Genomic DNA, 24,325 nt, shown 5'->3' with positions numbered 1-24,325 from the left:
TCAGAGATCAGGGGAGGGAGCTTTTCCCCAGTGCCATGAGCTTGGGGAGGGACTCATGCTGGGAAGGCCAGTGCCTGCAGTAAGCATGGGACAGCACATGGTCACAGTGATGTGAGCTGCAGAGCAGTGAGAAGACAGAGGGTGCTGTCAGCCAGTATCTTGGGTGGTCAGAGGTGAGTTGTCATCAAGGATGTGAGGCACACTTTGGTAACATGGCTACAGAATGGCAGCACCAAGCAATGAAGGCAGACAATGTTGAGGAGAGTGCTGGTGTTGGATGAGAGAGAAGCGGGAGGCCTCTGGGCTGCCTGAGCACGTTGAAGAGGGCACGCTGAGCTGGTACTTTCCATCTAGCTGTCATTCCTTCCTTGCTCAACCACTTCTGTTGTTCCCTGACCCAGTCCTCTGCTCCAGGCAGTACTTTGGTGGTTTTTTTTTTGTTTTTTTTTGCCCCTCTCAGCCTCTCATCGAGGTGTAAATAACCCTTCCCCTTCCATGTGGATCTTCAGGGCTCTGCTACTTCCCTGCAGGGCTAAAAATTTTCTGCAGTGAAGCAGTTGCTCTGTAGAATTTGTCTGAGTAGAAGATTAGACTCCTTGAAATGCATGGAAGGGCTAGATCCTCATGACTGGTATAAATCCTCATTTACAGCATAGATCATAGCTATAACCAATGTGTAAATCACAATGCTCCCTTCTGACTTGCAGATCTATGAATCTATGAAAATTGCCGTAATTGCATTGATTTCAGGAGGGCTGCTGTGATTTATGCCAGCTGGGGACACAGCCCAGTGCCCACTCGTCCTGTTGGAACAAAAGAGGATCCCTCTGCGGTGCAGAGGTTCGGCATCCAGACAGGCTGATCTTCTGCTTCTCCCAGGACCCAGGGGGCAAGAGGACTCTTAGCTCCCCCTTGAATGCCAAACCTTTGCCTCTCGATTAGAAAAAAAATGCTATTGCCCAGCAAAATGCTATGGTGTAGAAACAGAGGAGTGGCAGTGTTTTGGCCAAGGGAAGCCTGTGGGGGTTTTCATAAACTGATGTGGCCTGTCAAGACGTAGTTCAGGAAATGTTTTCTCAGAATGCTTCCTGTGCTTCTGTCCATAGACCCCTCTGAAGCTCTCAGTGCTGGTTCCTCAGCATAGTAAAGGATGCTTGCACGATAAACATCAAATCAGATTAACAGCAATTGAGTCTTTACTGTGTGCAAGGGATCTTGCTTTGTGGATGCTTCATAAGCAGAAACTGCTGCAAGTTAGAAGAGGGTGAAAAAACAGCAAAGGGGAAATATGAAGAAAAATCCCACACAAGGCATTTTGTTCTGCATGTAATCTTTAAGGAAGCTCAAGATTGCTTACCATTAATTGGGTTTTCTTGGGATTGTTTTTAGGCAGAATAGTCTCATGTAGCGTGTACTAAAACCTTTGTTGATAGTGAAAGTTCAGGCTCTCCTTGCACTTACCTTGCAATGGTTTTCTTGTGCTTAAAATTTCCAGAAAAAAATATTCCTCTGGATTAAATTTTCTATGCTGGCCTTTGCCTGAGGCAAAAATTTGTCATTTTGGAGAAAAATATATTTATCAAGTTTCTGAAAAAAAAAAAGTAGAAAACAAACTTAGAAAACAAACTTTTATATTATCAAGTTACACTTGGATTCATTTGCATATGATTTAATACTGATGAAATCTGCAAGTTAAAAATACTTTGTTCGCATAATTCTCACTCAGGACTAGAATCAAGGTCAATTGATTTTGGACATGTTCAATGAGCAATTTCCACTGTGCTAGAGTCATGAGAGTGCAAGTCACAACAAATAAATATTGATGGGACTATGCAAGCACAGAAAGTGGCCACATCCTTCTTTTGGCTACAGTTATATCTCTGCAGGGATGTTGATGTTGCATTTGCATATTTTCAAAATCCAGACTTTGGAGAATTTTCAGGTTTGATTTGTTTTTCAACACTCTGATTGTAGATGTTTAATTTCTCCAAAGATCTCATTTTGGTGGCCAGGCTAAAACCTGCAACTCAACCTGTAGTGAATAAACAATAGAGCCATAACATTTCTCCCAGCCCTGTTGCAACAGCCACTTCCAGAGTCCTGAGATGGTATCAGGGGTATGAGTCTGCCACTAGTTTCAGTCATTAGCAAATAAAAGAGACGGTGGCTCTAAATGCAGGGTGTGCACCCTCCTCCTCACCCCTTCTTCCAAACAGAGCTCTTTGGCAGGGAAGGGATGTTTGGTCATCCAGCCTCCCTATCACCTGAACTGCAGTTTGTTACACCTATGTGTGCCATGGACTTCGTCCCTGTGCTGGGCTGCCTAGCATCCCAGCCACCACAGGAAGAGACAGGCCTGTGCTCTAAAGTCTCTTGTAAAAAATAAACCCACTTACATGCCTTTTTGCTGGCTTATCTTCCATTACTTTGGAAGGAAATTCAGCCCGGACACCTTTAGGACGAAAGCTGCCACTGATTGCAGCTTTTATTGGCGCGTACCACAGCTGGCTCCAACTCAAGTTTCTGTGAGCTAGGTGTGGTCCCAAAAACCTCCATCCCACTCATGCCAGTCCTGTCCTGGCTTGCTTGCATGAGGAAAAGTGCTCGTATTTGGTGTACAAAAACTTCCTATGGGTAGGATCTCGACCTAGCTACAACCAGGAAGAGGATGCCTTCTGAGGCAACGCACCCTTCTGTCCTCCTTTAATCATCTGCTGCTATGCTTTCTCCTCATCTCACTATTAGGGAAACCCTTTTCTTCTGGCAAATGCTGTTCCGATGATGAAACTGTCTATCTGGGACATCCCTGCCTCATCAGAAACTCAGATTTTGGCAGGCCTCCTGTCTGGCTTGCCTGGGAAGGTGGTGACTCGAATCACTTCCATGTGGGTGAGTAAAATGACTGCTTGGCATCTGTAGCTGTCTGTCTGGGGAGTGGCCATGCTGCTGGATTTCACCTTCTACCCTCCCAAGGATATGGGGACCGAACTAACATGCAAGCTGGGCAGGTTCCTGGCTGCCTCACAAGTTCCCCCGTTGGCTGGTGGAAGGGTGGGCTGGTGCCTGCCACTGAAGCAGGTTGCTGGTTGCTGCTCAGTGGATGCTTTTATTGCAGTGCAAAATGAAACGAAATATAAAAGCTGGCTGAGACTGTGTTGCGAGGAAATCCTCTGATCTCACTAGCTCTGCTCAGTGCTTAGCCTTTCATCAGGACATGCACTCATTCGTGTTTCAGGCTAAAGACAGAGCTTTGCATGGATGCTTTGCTTTCACTCTTGAAAGTCTCTGTTTGACTTGCAGTTTGTGTCAGAAAGGGCCTGATCAGAAAAAAAAAAAAATGTTAATGCTCTCTCCAGAAAAGTTAGCAAGCACTTATGCATCACTCTTCCAAGGATACAGGTGTGTAAGCAGAGGAGTCACACATCTCTCTTTGAATCGGGTTCTCAGAGTATCTGTCTAGATACTAATTATCTTCTGCAGAAGATCTCCAATTTCTTTTATGTCACTGAGAGCTCTAGTTGCCTGGCAATACGCAGAAACATCCACGTGCCTCAGAGGACTGGGTGTAAACTGCAACACTGGCGCATTGTAAATGGAGGCAGGCGTATTTCAAGATTTTTACAGAAGAAGAGGTGCGCAGAAAAGTTTAAAGAGACAGCTGAAATGAGTTCCTTTTTATTCACAAGATATTTTATTCCTTCTGATAAGCAACTTCTGCTTTTATTAGATAAATTCCAACAAAACCTCCCCCAGCCTTTATTTGATGTTTTATTTTTCTGTTGCTGATCTGCGTGTCACACTCATGGTTCTGTTTCTGCCAACATTTAGACAAGGGGTTGCCTGACTGGGATATCCAGAGTCTTGTCAGAACATGCAAGGCAGGACTAAGGGACACAGCTTGAAGTTTCAGCCTCCCTTGTTGCAGACTGGACGTCCCAGGGCTCCCAACAGGTAAGCATGGGCTCACATGCTCCATGACAGTGAGCATGGGCTGTACGAGCTGATGGGCAGCTTACAGCAGGACCAGATGGCCAGCGTGACAGTTTGTGACCATGTCTCTGTCCCCAGCACAAACTTATTAACAGATTATTCAAAACAATCCAGAAGACTTTGTAATATATTCAGTCTCAGCTTCCAGAGCTGGGAAAGAGGAGAGCACACTTCGGCAACTCCTCTATCGCATCTGGTCTACTTTATAAGAGGCACTAACCCTGCTCTGTACGTTTTCCCTCAATATAGCCCTAACCTAAGCAGTGTAATTGCCTCCACCAACCTTCTTAGGTCCTGCTTCCAACCGTGAGCCGCTCAGGTTGTGCTCCACAACCAGATGGGGTACCTGGAAGACTTCTGTTATGGGAAGAATCAGATTCACCAGAACCAGTCAGAGCATTTAAATTACAGTTTGTGGTTTAAATCCAGGCTCAGCAGCAGGCAAGTGCATGTGCTAGTGCCTGCCTTCAGTGGTGTAGCTGTCTGTTGCAGAAGCAAGAGAAAACTTCAGAAAGAGGTGGCAGAGTGTCAGCTTTGTTTTGTTTTCTGTTCTGTTTGGTATTTCATCTAACTGTCAGGAGAGTATATATATATATATATTTATTTGTTACAGAATTTTTCTTTACAGTACTTCCGAACACAGGCCAGCAAGTGAATGCTGTTCTTGCCACGTGGCTGGGGAAATGCGTGTTCCTGTCAACTCATAGTTTCCCTTATTAGTAATAGAAATTAGATGCAATCAAGCACTGTTTTGGAAGTCACCCCTACTTAACTCTAAGGTGAAGCCTGTTTGTGTGTATTAAAAAATAAATAAAAAAAAATTCAAACTGTGCTTTTAAATTCAAAGTTATGTAAAATGGTTGTGTCATGGACAGTGAACCCACCATTCAAGTGGGTTTTTTTTGCTCTGATTGCAATTCCTCATAGTCTGGAGTAACAACGTTCCAGAAGATGTGTGATAAAATAATCTCAAGCTGTTTCCTGGGGAAACTGGGTTTCTAAACTGATTTTTTTTTTTTCTTAACAAACTTAAAGTGGTGTCTGTAGTAGGAAGAGGAGCTGCTGTATCCCAAGTGGAAAGGGGACCCTGATGCTGCCTTTACTCTCCACTGAAGAGCTCATCATTGTGTGAATATTCCGTGAGTGGATGAATAACACTTTGGCACCTCTTCACACTTCCCATCATCACAAAGGTGATGCTGGGGAAAGAATAACCATTGCATTTTGATTCCAGAAAAACATAGAGAAGGATGTGCTCTCTCTACTGTCTCTTTGAACACCACAGTCAGCACTAGTCTCCCTGCATTCCCTTTCTTTTCCTTAGTATGAGGGAGTGGCTATCAAGTAGACATTGTGCTCCATGACTCTGGGTGGTACTTGGTAGAAGTCAATGAAAATTGAATTTTCATGGCAAAGTAATTCAACTTGCTCTCATTGCACAGCTCTGTAGGGGCCAGGCTTCAACCATTCTATTTGGTGTGTGCACTATGTCATTTTTGTGGTTAACATTGAATCTCCAAGTTCCTGTCACTTGCTTTTTCTTCTTGCAGTAACCTAAGGAACGAATGTTGTTGATCAACAAGCAGGTAGCTTAAATATTAAGAGAAATGTAGGAGAGGTATGGCTGGGTGTGGGGATTTCAGTCTGAAATACCTTCCATAAATTAAAGATCATATGATTATTGTACTTTCCCAGCTTCAATTAATTACTTTCCTTGTTTATTTTTTAATCTGCTAATTTAGCTCTATTTTAGGTACATGTGATGTAAGTGATTTGTAATATTTACCATAATACTTTTATCAGATTATGAAAATCAGTGTTGACCTCATTGATTAAAAGCGAAAAAAAAAAAAAAAAACTTCCCAGAAGTAATAAGGAAAAAAGCTGGGTTTGTATTTCAGGCTCTCAAAGGCTTATCTCCACGAGAATGTTATACGTAAATCTGCAGCATGTCATCTAGATCGTGTTTAGTCCTAGCATTTGAACTTCAGCTCTCTGGTAAGTGCAAGGTATCTCTCCAAGGCTGAAGTGGAACGAGCTCCCTTGGAGTTACTGAAGGTGTGCAGGGTCAGCCTCAAACTAGCTAATGTCCTGTACGTCTTGCTCCATCTTGTCTTGCAACAGCTCTGTGTACCTTCAGTTAATAATTTTGCTTGTAATGAGACTGTTGGATAAATTAGGATAGTTGCAGTGTTACTAAACGTGGTGCTGTGGAGAAAGCAGCTTGATGTGAAGTGTACCTGCTGCCTGGTGCAAATCTTTTCAGTGCTTCGCCTTTTCTCTTCCTCACGAGTTAGCTGTCCAGTCTACACAGGAAACATTGATTACAAACTTCTCTAGTAAGCACGTCTACTGAATTCTCCCTGCCAGGTGTACACTTGGCTACTGTGTCTGAGCCAGCTGCTTGGTCCTTTGTGCTTTTAAGCACCCATCCATTGGCCTGAAGTGGCCACTGCACTCTTACTTTTGCTTCTTCTTGCACACGCTTTATAGAAATGAGACCACAGAGCTCCACTGATCCCAGAAATCACACCCATTTCCTTCAGCTCTGCCAGAATTTTGGAGTGGCATAAGCTCATGTTTTCTTAGATCTCCCTTCACATTTCTTATCATAAATATTAGAAGTCAGATTTTTATTTAGTTTAGTAGCATGATAAATATGTTAAAGTAGACAAAGATGTGGGTCATCAGTTCTGTTTCCTGCCATGCTTTCTGTAGAATTCCCAAATATTCTTTGAGTTATGATCAGTTTATGATAGCTGAAGATATGGCCTTATACACAAATACAAACAATGTTTAAACGGCTTTCCAAAGTACTCTTTTTTAATAGCTCACCATTTTTCTCAGAATAATTATGAAGACCTTTTTTTTTTTTTTTTTTTTTTACACAGAAAAATACATCACCATGATTGCAACATGAGAACTTTCATGGATGTAAATTTTCACAAGGAAGGAGACAATGTAGTTGCACTGAAGCTGATTCTGTACTGCCTCATGTATTGTACAACCATTTCTACTTTTTCTATTTTGGGCATGAGACATACTTGGCTTAGAAGAGTAGAGACTTAAAGTCACTTAGCGTGGGTCTGAACTACTATGTAAATTGCAAGAGGCAGATAATTAGATTCTGTACCTAGAAATTTTATCAAACCAGCTGCTTGTCAAATTTCATTTTTGCTTGATTTGATCATTAGATATTACTAGGAGAAAACTGTACATTCTGCTCTGAGTTCTTCTGGTGTAAAGCTGGAATAAGAGCCTAATTCTTATCTCCTTTGGACTGGTATCAGTGGAAATCAGTTCTGGTGAAATTTACTTTAGATTTAAGCAACTATAATTGTAGCATAATGTGGTCTTTGTGGTTCTTAAAACAGACACATGGAAATGTCTGTAGTTGTAAGATGATCCAGGTTAGCTGATTTCGTGTCATACTCTATGCTGTACTGCATTGTGTTGCACAACTCTGAGCATTAGACACTCAATTGGCTGGCTTTTGAGCTACCTCTACTTAAAAAAATAGAAATTGTTACTGGCACATACTGACTCAACTATCAGGCTTACGGGAGAGGCAAAACTGCTAACTGTTGCAATTGCACCTGATGCACAGGTGTGGCTAAGCTAGCGAGTATCTACCACTCAAACAGCGATCAGCGTCCACCTTGATGTCTTGGAAAAGCCTCCTTATGTGTTATATAATCCCCTCTGCACACTTTTCCTGCAAATTCATCCTGGGAATAGAGAGGGTAGATGGGTGATATGCCCCGGTCAGTTGATCTTCGGTGTGGCTGAGCCCATTGCAAAACAGGAGGAGAGGTGCTTGAGATCAAAGGTGAGAGGCAGCAGATGTAAGCTCTGGGTACAGGAGCAGCCGTGGGAAATGCTGGAGCAGGGCAGGTTGCGCGCCGATTGAACTGAAGCCCTCATTCTCCACAAGAAAGCGCTTTGTGTAACAGGGGAGAGGCATAAGTTATCTTAGAACAGACCCGTACTATGCAGGCATGGAGCAATGCCGGTGCCTTTTAACACAAGAGATGGTAATGCTGCCGTGGATGAGGGGCAGAGGATGTGCCTGACAGGGAATTTATCCAAAGTGGTGCCATTTGGCTTCTTCCTGGCACTTCCCACATAAAAAAGCATTCAGAGAAGGACATCTAGCTAAAGGGTGTTAGCTCTCCAATTACCCTTGCCTAGTATAATGGCTCCCAGAGGCCCATTCTTTGCTGCTATAAATTAGAATAACCCTTAAGGTTGACTAATTTGTCCGTGCCCTTTACCAGGGATGAGGGTGATACACAGGAGATGGAGAGCTGCCTTCTCTCCCGTAGCCTCGGGGCTCTCTTATCCCAGCCGACAGTGGGGATCAGTGATAATCCTGACTTGTAAGAAAAAGCTGCCTAGGCAGGGATGTCACACGGGCCAAACGAAATCCCCGCAGGAACGCAGTGCCGTTCTCTGCTGCGGGAAGCCTGCGCAGCACCGCGTGTAGCCTCACTGCTCCACCCTCAGCACCTCGCTGCTTCCCTCCCTATTTACTCCCCATTTACACACACACCTCCTTACAGACGTGCTCGAGGCTGGGGGGGTGGCATTTTAAATTGAGTTTTGTTGGCCTGTGGACAGATATCACGGCAGGGCCGGTGTGAGCAGGCAGCAGCGGTGAGGCAGGCATGTTTGGGAAGGCCCGTGCTCCCACACGATGTGGGGCAGCTGCACAGAGCCACTGCTGATCACACCACGTTCACAGCCTGTAGTGAAGGCAAAGTGAGCCTTGCCAGTCCTCCAGCTGCAGCCGAATGGCCCAGTAGGGGCTTACACAAGCAGTGAGCGTGGCGTGCCCGGTGCACAAGTGACGGTCTAGTCTGTGGTCTGGGTAAAAATATTTGCTTTCTTTGTGGTTGCCTACTGGCCTTCCTCAGCTTTCCTGAGGTTGCATTTTCAGCACGGAGAGATGCTGTCAGGAGCCCACGTGCTGATCCGCATGTATAACTTACAGGAAAAAGAAAGGACCTTGTGTGAGGAAACCTCCACCTTAAAGGAACTGTTTAATTCTTGTTAATCTCTGCTGTCTGATTGACTCTTTCTGGAGATAAACTCGGTGCACCGCTGCTGTACCTTTGAAGCCAGGCAGCAGAGGTCATTCCTCCTGGAAATGCTAATTTTGATAAAGTGCTCGAGGTGAACATGCAAGACAGGGATATTACCCCTGCCTACAAGTTCCTTTAACTCTGAATTAGCTCAGGTTTAAAAAGAACTCCCAGAAGGGGCCCTGCAGCCACCACCACTGGCCAATGGAAGTTGGCACATTTATTTTGATGTGGCAGAGCCAGGAATGGGGGTGCCTACATGGGGTTTCATGTAGGCACCTCACTTGCCAGGCTTTGTTAAGCTGTGGTTTGGTACAGCTGAAGACCCTCGGGGTTTCCTGTCCCCTCCTTTGCACTCTCCCTGCAGCAGTTGCTCAATAATCCAGCCCGGAGAAATGAACCCCTCAAAGAGTGACCTTGGGAGGCTGGGGGGAAGCTGAGTTATTTTTCAGCCAGACCAGCCCCACTTCAGTCCAGTCCATCAGCTCCCCAAGCCACCGCCTACACAGCCGAGCAAGCATTTGTCCCAACACAACAGGGAGGGAACAGGGGAGAGATTCAGCCTGCTAAACTAGCACTGCCACCAAATAAATGTGCTAATCTGTCAGTGTTCCCCATACAGAAAGATGCCTTTTCATGAGGTGACAGGGAACAGGAGCCAAGCTTAGAAAAGCAAATTTATTTCAGTTAAGCCTAAAAGAAGCCAGATATTCTTTTGTTTACGTTCACCTGGCCAAGCCACTGTCAGCTGCCCCATTTCTCTTTGAATTATCTCCTCTGAATTCGCTGCAATGCCTTGAATTTACTTTGGTAAGAGCAGAACTGAGCTCTGGAGGTTTAGTTCCTGGGGTTTTCTGAAGCAAACGAGCCTGTGACATGGGGAGCCCTGTGTGTTACCTGCTGACTTAGTCATAAGGGAAGTGAAATTGTCTGAGTGCTTGCACCCAAGTGCTTGCAGTGAGTGTCATCTGCAGGCTGAAAGGGCAGGCGTGATGGCAAGCAGGAAGAGAGGCTGAGGGACAAGGAGACTGACCCCCTCTCCTTAGGGTGACACCAGTGTTTATCAAGGACTTCTCTGGCGTTATTGTTATTACCCTAGCGTAAACTGAGCAAACAGAAGATTCAGGCCGAAGTTCGAACCAGCCTGGTCCTACGTGCATTCACCTGATATGACTGCTCTCACCCCTTGCACCACAAGTTTTATGTCACAGTCATCGCTGCAGAGCACCTCCTCCAGCAGGACTGCACCCCGGCCAGACCTCGGCTTCCTCCTCTCCCCTCCCACCCCTCACACACACTTCTTCCAGGGCCTGCAGGAGTTGCAGGGAGCCAGCAGTTAGGGGAACAGACTGATAAACACAAGGCTCAATTTTTTGCTCTCAACTGTACCACTTAAAACAAACCTTTTTTTTTTTTCCTTTTTTTTTTTTTCTTTCTTTTTTTCTTTTCTCTCAGCCTGTTTCCTCCTGTTGCTACATCAAGGCAATAAGCAAGCCCTGGCCCTCACACCGACTCCACCAGAACACAAGTGTACTCAGCCACCCTCGAACCTTGTCCACAACTTCAATAAGGTGTGATCGGGTTTCACGGCAGGAAAACAGCCTGCACCTCTCTCTGAAGATGTGGAACCGCTTAAGGGAATGTGATGAACAAGAATGTTTTTCTTTCTCAGCATGTCTTCTGAAATCCCACCGGACAATTTGTGCGACGAGAAAAACTCTCCCCTAATTCTCTGAATGTTGTGGCCCATCCCAAGTCTTATCTCTCATTAAGAGATTAAAGAGCGGGGAGGTACTTCTCCACCAAAGGTTTCCTAAAATCCTGTGGAGAAAGCCTCTGCCCCTGTCACTCTCACCAGCTGGGAACCAGCGGTGAAGCTGGAAGCCCTAACTGCAGCGGGTTGGACCAGTTCTCCGTCCCACTCCTCCCTGCCCTGGGGCTGTCACCTCTTTCCCCAGGCAAGGCAGACTTTCTCCAGCCCTGCCTCGGGTGTCTCTGGTCTGCATTTGCTGGTGCTCCCAATTCCTGGAGAGTGCTGTAAGGCACTGGGGCGGACCTGCAGAAGAAGCCAGCAGAGGTGGGACAGATACCATGCACCTGGCCTGCATGCCATGCTCCAGTTAGGTATCACTTGGTGAAACCATTCTTTATCTTCTTTCTTGAAATTTAAGGGGGAAAATGGAGACTAGAGACCCCCCAATGCCTTACCAGCAGATGCACCTTCAGCTGGTGCAGGTCTACAGGATGTCATCGGACTTAATTCCAGCCAAGAGCCTGGCCTCCCACTCTTTAAATGGAAGCAATACTCAAAAGCAGCATAGAAAATAAATGTCCTCTCTCTAGATGTAACAAATGACTGCCCCTTTGGAGATGCTAATGCTGTTTAATTTTTTTGCTCAGTGTCCTGTCAAGGAGTGCAGTACTGGATAATGCAAATAAAAACCATTCCTACCCTGAAGGTCTGACAACTTGCGAGATAGACATACTGCAGACTGGTTTTGTCTGGCAATAAATAGGTGAGAATGGTTTCATGTTCAGTACTTTTACCAGTGACAAAGTGCAGGACAGATTCAGAAATGACTAAGTCCAAGAGAGTTTCTTTTCTGATTTGTTTGTGGAAAAATTATGCCATCCAGTGAATTTAGGAGAGTCCAAAGGGGGAAGTAGCTAGAGAGCAGTACTTGGCAAGTGAGAGGAAGACAAACTGTTCAAATCTCCCCACAGGAGGAAATTACCTTAGAAATTCCCTCTTAAATAGATCAGCAGTTTTTTTTCCAAGCGATCCCATTTAAAACACATGTACTGCAAACTGTCTAATTTGTTACCCCTGTAACTAAACTCACATAGTTGAACCACATTTTCTAATTTAACCAGAGTATCTGAGAGCAAAGGGCAATTCAACAACTTAAGTACACTTCTTCTGAGGTCAGAGACAATTGACCAAACCTTACCTTGTTCTTCTGGCTACGTGAAGCCTGTATTTCTGGCCATGCCTTACCTGAAAAGACCTCTCAGCTGCAAGGATAACTAAGGGAGGCAGCAGCACTCTAATCTTTTGATTGCACAGCTCTATACCTCTGCACAGGCAAACAAGGTACCCAGAGCACTGTACCGTAACAGAATTCACACATACGCATGTGTAGTTCTAGGTTGTGATACTCTCAGCTTTTGGTTATTGCTCTGTAAAAGTTTTCAAGCTTGGGTCCAGATTTATAAATGGTTGCGAAAACTTTGCCTGCTTCCTGCTCAGAAGCTGAGCAGTAGGGATTTAAACCTGCCCTTCACACAGTCTTGGAGATGATATATACTTTTAGCCACATGTTTTTGCAAGCATGACTGCATGGCTATTAACAAAATATTTGCAATATATGTTTTCACAAAAATGAACTACATTTGGTTATCTGTTCAGAGATTTTAATGCGTCACAATCCATCATTAAGCATATATGGTAAATGAACAAGCTAAAAAATTATGTAGAAAGCTCTGTATTAAAAGGTTAAACACATGCACAAATACAATCAACTAGCAACGTGATTGCCATGGGATCGATGATTGAGTGTTTTGGTATTTCTAAGAGCCTTCAGGACCACCTGCACTTATAACACATGCACCTTTTTCGAAATTAAAACATGAAATTCTCACACACCAGTTTCCCAAGCTTATGTTCTTTATATGTCCTCAAATCACACTGACATTCATATGAATTTACCATGAGTGTGGGATCAGGCCCTACTGCACATTTCTGTGTTGTAAGTCTATTAGGGAAACATAAGAATAAGCAGAGAGTACATGTGCAAATTTTTGCTTTAATCTCTGGGTGGGCATGAACAGTTGGTCATTAGTTAATGATGACATAAGAGCTGGCATTCCTGATAAGCCCACAGTTCCTTCAGGCTTGCTGGAAGGCTGCAATCCTATTAGTCAGATGCTATAAAAGTTGTTTTTTTAATTATCTTGGAGTCAAGATAACTCTGCCCTTACTGAGCTGCTAGGAGTTCCTCACGGATACTTGTCCCAGGGAAGGATTTGGCCTCCATGTTTTAATTAAGATCATGTTTAGATAACTGGGTAAGCCTGAAAGGCTACAAACCTTTTTCTATGGTACCCACCAAACCTCTTTCCTACTTGACCATTTCTGGGCCATATAATCAGACTTGTCTCCTATGTCTTTGTCATCCTCCTTTAAGATTCAGGGTTCGTGTGACTTACCTCACATCCCACCCGCAGCCTCACACCTGCCCTCGCTGACACACTCTGATTATCTGGAGAAGCAGGGGACCTGAGGACAGCCAGGGGACAGGTCGGTACCACAGTCTGATTGTGTCAAAGTCAAAAAAGACTGTGAGAGGGGATCTCAGGACAGCAAGCTGGCAGACAACCAAGAGGAGTGTGTCAGCTGCTGTGTTTTGTAAACTACCAGCAATCCTTTTGCCACTGTGGATTTCAAAAGCGGCAGTGCTGCCAATGTTTATATGCCTTTGGCATCCTGACTAAGAATATTTTAGTTACATCATAGGTATGTGCAATAGGATTTGTTTTTTGCTAGCTAGCAGGGAGATTTTGGCTAGATGAGAGACATGTGGTGGCGCATGCACCTGTGCATCAGAATTATAGCTGGGGCTGCAATGGAACCAAAGGAGATAGCCTTTTCTTAGTAGTGATTGGGGTAGTAATGGGGAAAGAGGGTGTGATGGTCCTCTTAGGTCATAAGCCTAACCAGTAGGGCTGCATTGTTTTGTAGCTTTCTATAGTACCAAATTTTCAGCAGTCTTATGTACCTTTAGACATTATGCTAGATACATATCCGCCTAATTCACTGCCACTGGAAATTTCTTACAGAACAAGAAGAATATCATCAGCAAAACCTGTTGCTTTGGATACATGTTTTACTCTTCTGAAGCCTCCCAAATAACAAATACCAAGAAGGTGAGCACAGCTACAACTTTCATGGAATTACAGCATCACAGGATGGCTGAGGCTGGCAGGGAGCTCAAGAGGCCACCCGTTCCAAGCCCTGCCCGAGCAGGGCCACCCAGAGCAGGCTGCCCAGGGCCGTGCCCAGGCGGCTTTTGGAGATCCCCAAGGAGGAGCCCCCACAGCTCTCTGGGCAGCCTGTGCCAGGGCTTCTCATCCACACAGCACAGAAGGGCTGCCTGGTGCTCAGAGGGAGCCTCCTGGGCTCCACTTTGTGCCCACTGCCTCTGGTCCTGGTGCTGGGCAGGGCCTTGGTCCATCTTCACTGCACCCTCCCTTCAGTTATTTGTGGACATTGATGAGATCCCCCTGAGCCTACTCTTCTGTGGGCTGAACAGCCCCAGCTCTCAGCCTCTCCTCACAGGAGAAATGCTCCAGTCCCTTCATCAGCTTCATGACCCTACACTGGACTCCCTCAGTATGTCCATGCACCGGGTGAGGGGCAGAACTGGAAGCAGTACTCCAGGTGTGGCCTCACCAGTGCTGAGGAGAGTACATTTTCTGAAGGGAGAAGTGGCCCCAAGACATTCAAGAGTGAAGTGGAGGAGATAATAGCTGCCATGTATTCTAGGAGGGAGAATGGCCCTGGGGAGATGCTCAATTTCTTCCTCAGAGGGGAAGGATATTCCTCTAACTATAGCTAATTTGACTTTTTCTACATTGTACTGTGCAACAGGATTTCGTGTAGCATCTCTTCTTTGCTATGGTAGAGCTCATAGCTAATAAGAGTTGAAGACATATGAGAGCAGAAGACTATAAAGGTTTTCTGTGTTGTTGTTTGTTGGTTTTTGTTTTTTTTTTTTGCTTGTTTTCCCTGTAGCCCATCTCTGGAGCTGTGAGATTAAATGCATACTGAATCTGTTACTGCTGGAGTATGTCCTTCTTGGGTGGGTTAGCTGTCAATAGCAACTCTATCTGAGGAGTATCAAATGGGGTCTCAGTCTAACACCCTATAGAAGAAGTTCAGGAAACTTCCATCAAATGAACTGAAAACTCAAAATTAGAAAGGCCACTATTTTCACTTCTAGAATACCTGGACAGATATCATAATGTAATTTTTCTATTGTATGTAATTTACAACCCTGAGAGTGGAAACAGAAAGTACAGATACTCTGCCACTGCTGATTCAGGCAGACCTATCCTATTCCTAAGCCAAGATCCTACACTAACTTTCGCTTCTTTCATCTGTAAAAGGGGGCAAGAGGATCTCTATGCCTAACAGACATGAAGTTTAAGTAATTACAAGTGTGAGATGCTGAACTACTACGCGAATAAAGTACCTCAGATGAAAAGCTGTTGCTATGTCAAGGCTAATGTGATTTTCTCCAGTTTGTCCTGTTCAGTAAGATTCTAAAGGGCAGGAATGTGTTTTTCTAAATCTCAGAGGAATGTTGTTAGAATTCTGTTTGTTGGCATTTCTTTTCTGTAATAGTCCATAGGGCTTTTCCATAAGGGATCAAAGCACTACTGTAGACTTTACTCACCACATCCTTCTTCTTCCATTTCCTTCTCCTTTGAATTTGAATATACACTCCACTGCAATATTGTCATAAGTAGCAGAAAAATCCATCTGAGCTGGTACTAGTTTTACATAACTGAAATTGCAGAGCTGCAGTGTACCACTTTCTGTGTGGAAAAAGATGAATCATCCTAAGGTGGGCACAACACCCTCCAGAATATGAGGTTGGGTCCTAAACTGATAGGTTACTGCAAGGCAAACTGAACTGTTTAGATCTCAGATCCTTCCCAATCCTAGTTTAAAATAAAATAGGTGTCTTTTCTCAGTTTAATATCTGAGCTTCTTCCCATCTTCTGTATCACTTTTCTGAAACAGCTGCAATACTAAATTAATCTTTTCAGATATGAGTCAATACTGCACATCATATTTCTTGTTTGCATTCAATGAGGGCCCAGTGGTTCTAGCAAACTTCAGAAGGGATTTCAGATTCTCTAAAATACTTCACATTTCTCTGTACCGAAGTTTTGTATTTTCCAGGGCCATACAAGCTCATGCTACCTGCCTCATCTGTCTGTCCACATCACTTTCATCTGTTTCTGAATCGCGAATGAGGGCTAGATGGGCCTCAAAGCTTGCGAAGGGCTCCCTTTGGTTGGGTTTGCACAACCTGAATTACTTCTCCTCCAGAAATCCCAGAGTGCCTTGTCCCTTTTTCCAATTCCTTACAAAGAGAATTTCCCTTGATAGTGAGAGTGAGGTCTTAGAGACACAGCAACCACATCAGGGACCAAAGGTTCTCACTTTTGCTTTGCAAATTATTTATAAGGAAACAGAGAGGATGCAGAATCTGGAGAGATGTTTGCAGCTGAAATTGCAGCCTACTTTTGCTCTGCTCTAGCTGAGGTTAAAGTCTTCTTGGAAAATATTGAGCATTCGCTTACGAAGACTTGAACACTGCTGTCTTTAATACAGCACCCCAGAACTTCACCATCTGACTGGAAAACTGCTGAAATTCCCAAATGTGCATCTTCATTTACAAACCACTACTACTGTGACAGTGGTAGAGTCGTGCTTTTTCTCCCCTTTCCTTTCTGCTTATCCAGTTTAGCAATATATCTAGTATACTTATTCCTAGAGAGAAAGGGCAAAAGGTGTCTTCTCTAAAACTGTCCCTGCTCCTGAGATAGGACAGAGGTGATGTCTGTGCTATTCCACTACGTTGCACATTCATGCTCCATCAGGACACTTTCAGGTCTTACTGCTTGCAGGAGACATACAGCACTCTGTTCATAGCACAGTTCTGTGTGTGTACTCATCCCTTCTGCTCAGGTTAAACTCAAGTTAAACTCCAGCAAAATGTTGTATCCGTTCCTGTGTTGATCCCTGTCTTTCGTTGTGTCTTCATGCTCAGCATAGATACCTATTATTTTTTCTGTGCAGAACCAGAGATTCTTTCTGAAGTGCTGGTGACTGAAAGGACTGCCAGAAGGATAAGGTAGCAGTGGTTCAGAGTTGAGCAGAAATGAGCGTTCAGCTCTGAGAGATTATTATTTGGTGACCAGCTATCGTCTTCTAACAGATAACAGCAGATCTGTTCTTTGTTCCTGGTCTCTGCGAAAATATGGCAGCTCCTGCTACTCAGCTGGAAATCCCCAAATGGCATCAGTGCCCTGGTGCATAATCTCCTTGTCTAGGGTCATGCATTCATCAGTGACTAGAAGTGATGCTACCGAAAAAGGAATTTCATAGCTGGGAAATAAACTGTTAGTAGAGATTTCTCCCCAATGATAGGCAGTTAAATGTTTGCTTATATCCTTAAATGAAAAGTTTAAGAACACATTTAGTATGCTAGTTACTGTTTTTTACAAATAAAAATCAAGCTTTTTTTTTTTTCATTCCTCCAATTTCTTTAACCCCAAGAATAACAGAGAGATTTGCCTTTATAATTTTAAATTCTGTAATGAGGAGAGAAGGAAAGAATGAATGTACTCTCCAAAGGCAATTATTTTCTATGCAGGTTGCAGAAATGATCCTGAAACCTTTTATCCTCTCTGAAAACAGAACGTGAAAGAAGCCGAAAAGGTATGATCCCAAAAAGGACCTACAGACATAACATGGCACATAACTGAAATGTAGGTGCCTAAGTGCAAAACTGCATACCTGAAGGAGTCCACCTCATCTTGTATGTCATAAACTTTAATATTCTTCAGCTGGCTGAAACTGTACTCTGGCTCATGCCCAGAAATACCTCAGTCCAGAGGAAACTGTGCAGGGTGATACCAATCCCATCTTTAACCCAGCAACTATGCATGCAGTGCTTATTTCCCCAGGGAGATCTATGGTGCTAAGTACTGTCATGGCACATCTGGCATGTAGGATGCAAGCAGAATGAAGTAAAAACCTTACTTTTCTTTTAAGACTTGTCAGGAGAAGGTGACAGGGGCAGGCGCCTTGTATACAATAGCCTGCTGATTTGCAGCATTTATTCACAAGGCCCTGCCAAAGTGTCTCAAATCCACACTTTCCCCAATAGTAGCCAATCTACCAAATTAAAAACTAATTTGGGCAGAAAAGTGCATATGGCATTCCTGTTGTTAAAGCTGCTGCAGTGTGAAGTCAGTTGGTCCAGAATGAAGGAACGAACCTATGCCTGACGTGTTAGACTAGAAACCAGGGCACTCACCCAAGAGACAGGAATTCTGGGTTCAGGTCTCAGATGTGAGAGCTGCTAATGTATTTAACCCAAGACATGTTCAATGTATAATCGGAAACAGAGTGCACCTCTCCCCTAAGTAAAAGCCATAGCTACCAGGCCTGATTTCTCCTGATGACCTAACGCATCTTGTATTTTCATCTGGGCTAGCTCAGAGCCTGGTGGGTAGCACACCTCATATAGGACAGTGGAAATACGAGTTTGTGTCCCCTCATACAGAGGATACTCATTTAGAACCAGTTCTGCTAAGTCCTAGGTGAAAAGGTTGTTTGCCCTGAGTGAAACAGTGACCACTCTTCAAATTCTGCAAGGCAGAGATATTTACCTTCAGGGGAGGAGGTGAAATTACAGGTCCCAGAAAGCATGCAGTGCCTAAATTTCAGAAAGGGGTCAGATTTAAAAATAACCCTGTGGTCACTTTTCCTTGCTGTATAGGATTTGGCATCTCTTCTACTCAACACAGTGGCTGTTTTGGGATCGCTCAAATGTGCCTACAGAACGTGATACCCAAGGACACTGGGCCTAGCCCAAGCAGCTTAAAGAAAAAGGGCTTGATTTTGATTTGACACTATGAACAAAGCTGATAGTAATTTGGTGGCAAAGACTAAATGATCTAAGAGGAACGAGGACCTGTGGGAAGAACACAGTAGCCCTGTAAACAGATTTGGTTTGGTATGTCTGTATGTATGGCTCAGTGCAGAGCTATCTATCAAGGCTGGCACAGGGCTTGGAAGCACCAAGCGTGCTGGAGTTTCTTTTCGTAGTGCCATCTTAACATGGCTGTCTGCTTATGAGAGCAAGCTTAGTTGTGCCGTGTCCTAAATTATATTGGTTGGAAGAGAGTCCGAGGATCCATATGCGCACTGGTTCCCTCTGTGGTAGTTTCTGTGGCAATTGGTGCTGTCATTGTCATTGGTCACCCACTGCTCCCCGCTCTCTGCTGAGTCCAAAAGTGGTCCGGGGTGGCACAGACAGCTGTAGTGATGTGTTTTATGAAGTCTGGAAACCCCAAAATAGAGCTCAATTCTTTCTTCATATCGTCATCAGTTCAGGTTAATGCAGTCAGAGCAGTACAAATGGGGGGAAATTCTAGTCCACCATGTCTTAGGGACGCTCCAGGTTATCAACCAACCAAACAAGAAAGCAGTATACCATCAGAAATAAATTTGTTTTTATATATATATTACCCTCTATGTTATTCTTTACTTCTGCAGTCTTTTTCTTACATTTTCCTGAAAGCACAGCAATTAGTAGCATGGGTGGCATTTGTTTATTGCTACGTGGTTATAGAAAAAGTGCCAGAGACCCGTAATAAATTATTTCTCTGAAACGTTAAATATCTGGACAACTGACTGTTGATGATTTTCCATGCACAGATGGAAGCTGAAGAAGAGCGGATCTGTGGGGTCTGAATCTCACGCAACACAAAAGGAGTCCTTTCATGTTACATGAAAACACCCTGCAGTCTTTGAAATTAATTCCTTTGGATCAGGGGGAATCAATTTTGGTCAAATTGCCTTCAATCAAATGACTAATGGTTTTGTTAAAAATCTCATTGTCCGTCTTGAAGAGAGATGTTGATCTGGATAAGCTGTGCTGAGCTTTCTTGTGCCCCCACATTGCTCGTGGCTTGAGAAAACTCTTCAGAAAAATATCCCATGCAGCATATTATGATGTTATCATGTGTTAGCACATCTCATTCACAGAGCTATCCAATTTGATTTTAAATTGCACATAAATCTTCAACTAAATATAATCCAGATTTCATATTGTTTTATTATTCTCTTCCTCTATACCTCTTTCCAGAGTGTGTTCAAAAAGACCATATCTTTTCATTCCTCTATCATGAATATGCATTGTACTCAGGGTTACATTTTGGGATCTGGGATGAGTGGTGTTTCTTTCTTCTGAAATCTGTTTGGTCAGGGGAGTTGTGGTTTCTTAATTCTCTAAAATTCAATATGAGGGCAACTCTACATCTCTTTATCTGATCAAATTTTGATGTGGCATTAGGTAAAAAAAATGCCATTATACATCTGAGATTTAAAGAAAAAATTGCTTCTGCCCAATTGTTATGTATGCTATTTTTTTGTGCAGGTCTTCTATTAGATGTGTCGGGGTTTGCTTTGGTTAATAAGAAAGGGATTATGTGAGAGATAAGTTGATTATTCAATAATTCCCCAGGAAAAAAAAAAAAATCTGAAGCAAATTCAGGTAATAAACACCATCTGTGTAGGGAAGAACAGTCTGTGAATGGATGTGGTAAATCTCTCATATGTGTGTGTGCAATATGTTCTACACGTCACAAAGTTGAGGCAGTCAGGTCCACACACTAAGTCAAAAGCCTTCCACCCCAGCCTACACCCAGGCAAGAAGCACATGAACATACCATAGACACCCAGTGCTTTATTTTCAGATAATTCTTCGGGCCAAGGAGAGAGTAAGTAGTGACTTTTGCATGTCTCTGACTACTGGTGAGCTCCATTCTTTTCTTGTTTGCTAGCCCAGCTCACCTGAAGATTTCTTCTCCAGCTTTGCTTTGGCTAATTGTAGTGATTTTCTTGCTTCTCTGAACAGCTTCTCACACCTCTGTATTGATTTCACCATGGGTAATGTTCTTTTGGAAGGCTTTTTACATTGTTTTTCTTTTCTGCTTCTTCATATATATATTTTTCTAAATATACATATCATATATATATTTTTCTAAATATACATATCCAGTGGGAAGCTGGTGCCAGGATTTTGGCTCTGCAGTTTCTTCATATGCAACAAGCAGGAGGTGCTCCAGACTGAATTTTCCAGTGTCTTGGTGTCTACTGGTGGTTTCACTGTTTCACTGCTGGGCTGTCATGTGGAGAATCTCCACAATTTTGTCCCTTGGTTAATTAGGCTATTGGTGGCCTCCAAATTTTGGCCATGATGATTAGGGAAGTCAAACTGTGATCTGTGGATTACGCTAGGTCTTGTGCTTTAAAGGGCACCCTGAAGTGCTACCTGCCCTGGCTGCAGTGCACTATAGCACCTTTTTAGCCCACCAACCTGCTACATTAGCCTATGGATGACATGATAAGCTCCGGTGCTGCACAACGCAAAACACTCACACACAAAATTTTAAGGAAGACTGATTTATTCTTATGCAGAACGTCTATAAAGGACATAGATAATGATGTAGTGACACTTGCAGTGTTGTGCCTCACTACATCAGAAGCAAACAATGGAGAATTGGGCCCTTGATCTTTCATGTAATGCCTTGTTGAGTCCAGACTTAGTACTACAATCAACTTTATGCTGCACATGTGGTTAGAGCGTATGAAAGGCTTTACTGCTCTTTTAAAGCTGCTTTCTCCAAGGTAACATTACAGTAGGAAACACAGAATGTTCGGATACATGTCTTTGGGTGATTTTTCCAAATGCTCAGGAAGTTGATATAAATTTTCTTTAAGGCTTGGCTGTCTTCCTTCTTTTGATTGAAGTTAATAATTGCAGACAATATTTCCAAAGAACTGTATGTGAAATTGATTCTAACTTGCTAGTAACACAGAGAAGAGGAAAGATTTGAAAACTGAAATGTCATAAGATTTTTTTTTTATCAGTGTGGCAAACTCTTTTTGAACTGATACCTTATGGAAGGTTTAGAAAGCATAGTGATAACAAGCTCATCACATAGACATTTTCAAGATTAATAAGTTATCGTAAGACTTTCTGCATTATCTCCACAATTCAGTTCACCAAGCTTTCTGCATCTGAACATTTTGGAGAGTCTTCAAATGATTTTCAAGGGGGGAGTTTAAAATTCAGAGCATGCCATGACGAAGGGTAGGTTTTCTGCAATGGTTTTGAGGTGACCAAGTAACCTACTGACTTGCATTATAGTACACAGTTCACGACATACTGTCCTTATGAATCACTGAAATTGCTCTTTCCAGTCATGCCCAAGGCTCTCCTCCTGCCTTCCTTCAGACTGCTTTCTTTACCTCTCTCCAAGAGCTGCTTTTATCACCCTGACTCACACAAGACGCCAGCTAACAAATGCTTTCCAGCATTTGGGGAAAGGTGATTTCTCTTGTCCAAACTCACACACACACCCTTTGAGGCAGTAGGAATCCTAAGAGCCTCCTGACAGCAGGATAAGAATAAGGTATGCTGGGTTCATCATTTGCTATCCTAGTGCCTCCATTCCCCCCTTTTCCCCTTATTGTCTGTTAGGGTTTTGTGCACTTCTCTTTGAATCAAGATTTTGAGGGAAGAAGACAGGCTCTTACTGTGTGCTCATCTCCAGCCTAGCAAGGTGGGCCTGTGATCTCGGCAATATCTGTGGCTGTGAGTGGCTAGGTGTTTGGGGGTATTTTAAGGGATGTTGTAGATTCAAGTGCTGCACCAAATTCCCACGTAACAGGGGACTGGAGAAGCCGGGGCCACTAATATTTTCCGCTTCCTCTCCACCCTGATTTTCATTTATCTCTTAATGAATGAGGCAGCATGGGGTTAAGGGTCCTAATTCCATTTCTGTAGTGGGCTTTGAAAAAGGGTAAGATTTTTTTGCCTTGAAGAATGCCCAAGACAAATGAACATGCCAAAGATTTTCCTTGGGGTCATCCAGGTTCTCCCAGGAAAAACTGGGCTGTGTGGTCACCTAGTGTAAAGCAAATAAAGATCCTCCTGAATAGATTATACTTATTATGTTAACTCAACATAGTAGATGGCGTATAATGTAGATATCTAGCACATGGAAGAACTCATAATGTCTTTCCTTTCTTCTCTCTCTTGGTTTCAGGTAGAGGTGAAATAAAGGTCTGTGTTACATTGAAATGCTCATTTCTTTCCTCAAAATGGCTGGGTGTGTAACAGTGAGAGCAGTGAGAACAGTTACTTCAGAGGAAGGTGTATTCCCTCCAGCATTCGTCTGGCTTTGTCTGGAGCCACGCGTGCTGTCAGGTGCCTGCCTGCTGGGCATGCTGCTGCCCATGACAGGCTGTGTGTAGCCCGTCCTCAGCTAGGATGTGTTAAGGGCATTAATGGCACCGATGTAGCTGCACTGGCAAATGCCTTTCAGAAGTGCAGCCTGTGAGCCCTTTCAGAGCAATGGGAAGGGGAAAACGGCAGGTTTGGGTGTAAGCACAGAAGAGGTTGAGAAGATGACAGTCAGGACGCATACACGAGCATGAAGAGGCCAGCACGTGAGGTTTTCTGGGGATGTGTGTGGGGAAGGATGCTTGGGCAGATACTACAGGCAGAGAACAGCCCTGCCTGCTGGCCACAAGACGCTTTGAGGGATGGAGGTGGGAGGAGGTGGTGCTGCCTTCAGGAGGCTCTGAGTTACTGCAGTGATGGTGACCCAGGCCTTGGGCTCAAGCAGTTAGCACCTCTCTCTGCCTGGAGGGGGAGAACTTAGAACTTAGATGCGGACTTTCCATCCAGACATCCCAGAGCACTCTGCAGGAATAGTCTGGCCCTGCTGGCCCTGCTAACTCAGTTTTGCAGAGGAGAGGCCAAACTGGAGCACAGATGTGTCATTTGCTAAGGGTTGGCGGCAGTACAAAAGCAGAGACCTGGTCTCCTCCCTCTCACGTATCGCTCCCTGCAGAGGTCTCCTTCTCTAGTAGAGCACAGAAACAACTCAGAGAGAAACTGGTAGAGGCAGAATGGCTGAAGAAGTGACGTTGGAGTTGGAAAGGAATTTCTGGGAGTGATGTTGGAGTTGAAATTTCTGGGGTTGTCTGTGCTCTCCGCTGGGTAGAGAATGGAGGGCCCTGCCACACACCGTGCTGGAGGTCAGGCCCTGACACCCCACCCGGCTGGGCTGGGAACAAACTGAGCTCAGCACGCTGGTTTAACTTCCCAGCAGCATCCCTGAACGGATCCCGATGTGGATGCTTCATGCACACGCTGCAGGTGAGCTACCAGCAGGCACGTACACAGACAGGGGAGATGTCAGATGGCTCATACACCTTAACCCAGGGCTCACTGCAGGGCTTCAATGGAAAGTGCACAGAAACAACTCAGAAGAGCCAAAGGTAACAGTGAGGATTTGGATGCACAGAATCGCCGCTCTACCATCCTCCCTTTTCCCTGTTCTTGAGCCCCGCACACTTTCTTCAAGGGAGC

General features: G+C 44.1%; 1 long non-coding RNA gene across 8 annotated transcripts; it reads left to right on the top strand.

The window, feature by feature from the left end:
• Positions 1-2,642: 2,642 nt before the first annotated feature.
• On the top strand, positions 2,643-19,973 carry LOC310891830. 8 transcript variants are annotated; one of them, XR_014577741.1, is made up of 8 exons: positions 2,643-2,889; positions 3,829-3,951; positions 5,026-5,988; positions 10,530-11,590; positions 13,262-13,374; positions 13,914-14,000; positions 17,525-17,589; positions 19,597-19,973. It is a non-coding gene; the product is annotated as an uncharacterized lncRNA (long non-coding RNA). The 8 variants fall into 8 exon arrangements; XR_014577742.1 differs by lacking the exons at positions 17,525-17,589; positions 19,597-19,973 and having other exon boundaries at positions 10,530-10,645; positions 11,475-11,590; positions 13,914-15,693; XR_014577743.1 differs by lacking the exons at positions 17,525-17,589; positions 19,597-19,973 and having other exon boundaries at positions 10,530-11,193; positions 11,475-11,590; positions 13,914-15,689.
• The last annotated feature ends 4,352 nt before the right edge of the window (positions 19,974-24,325 follow it).

The sequence above is a fragment of the Anser anser genome (genome assembly GCF_964211835.1).
Source record: "Anser anser genome assembly, chromosome: 1".
Lineage (NCBI taxonomy): Eukaryota > Metazoa > Chordata > Aves > Anseriformes > Anatidae > Anser > Anser anser.
Note: the sequence above shows the minus strand (reverse complement) of the source record. Positions and strands in the feature narration are given on the sequence as shown.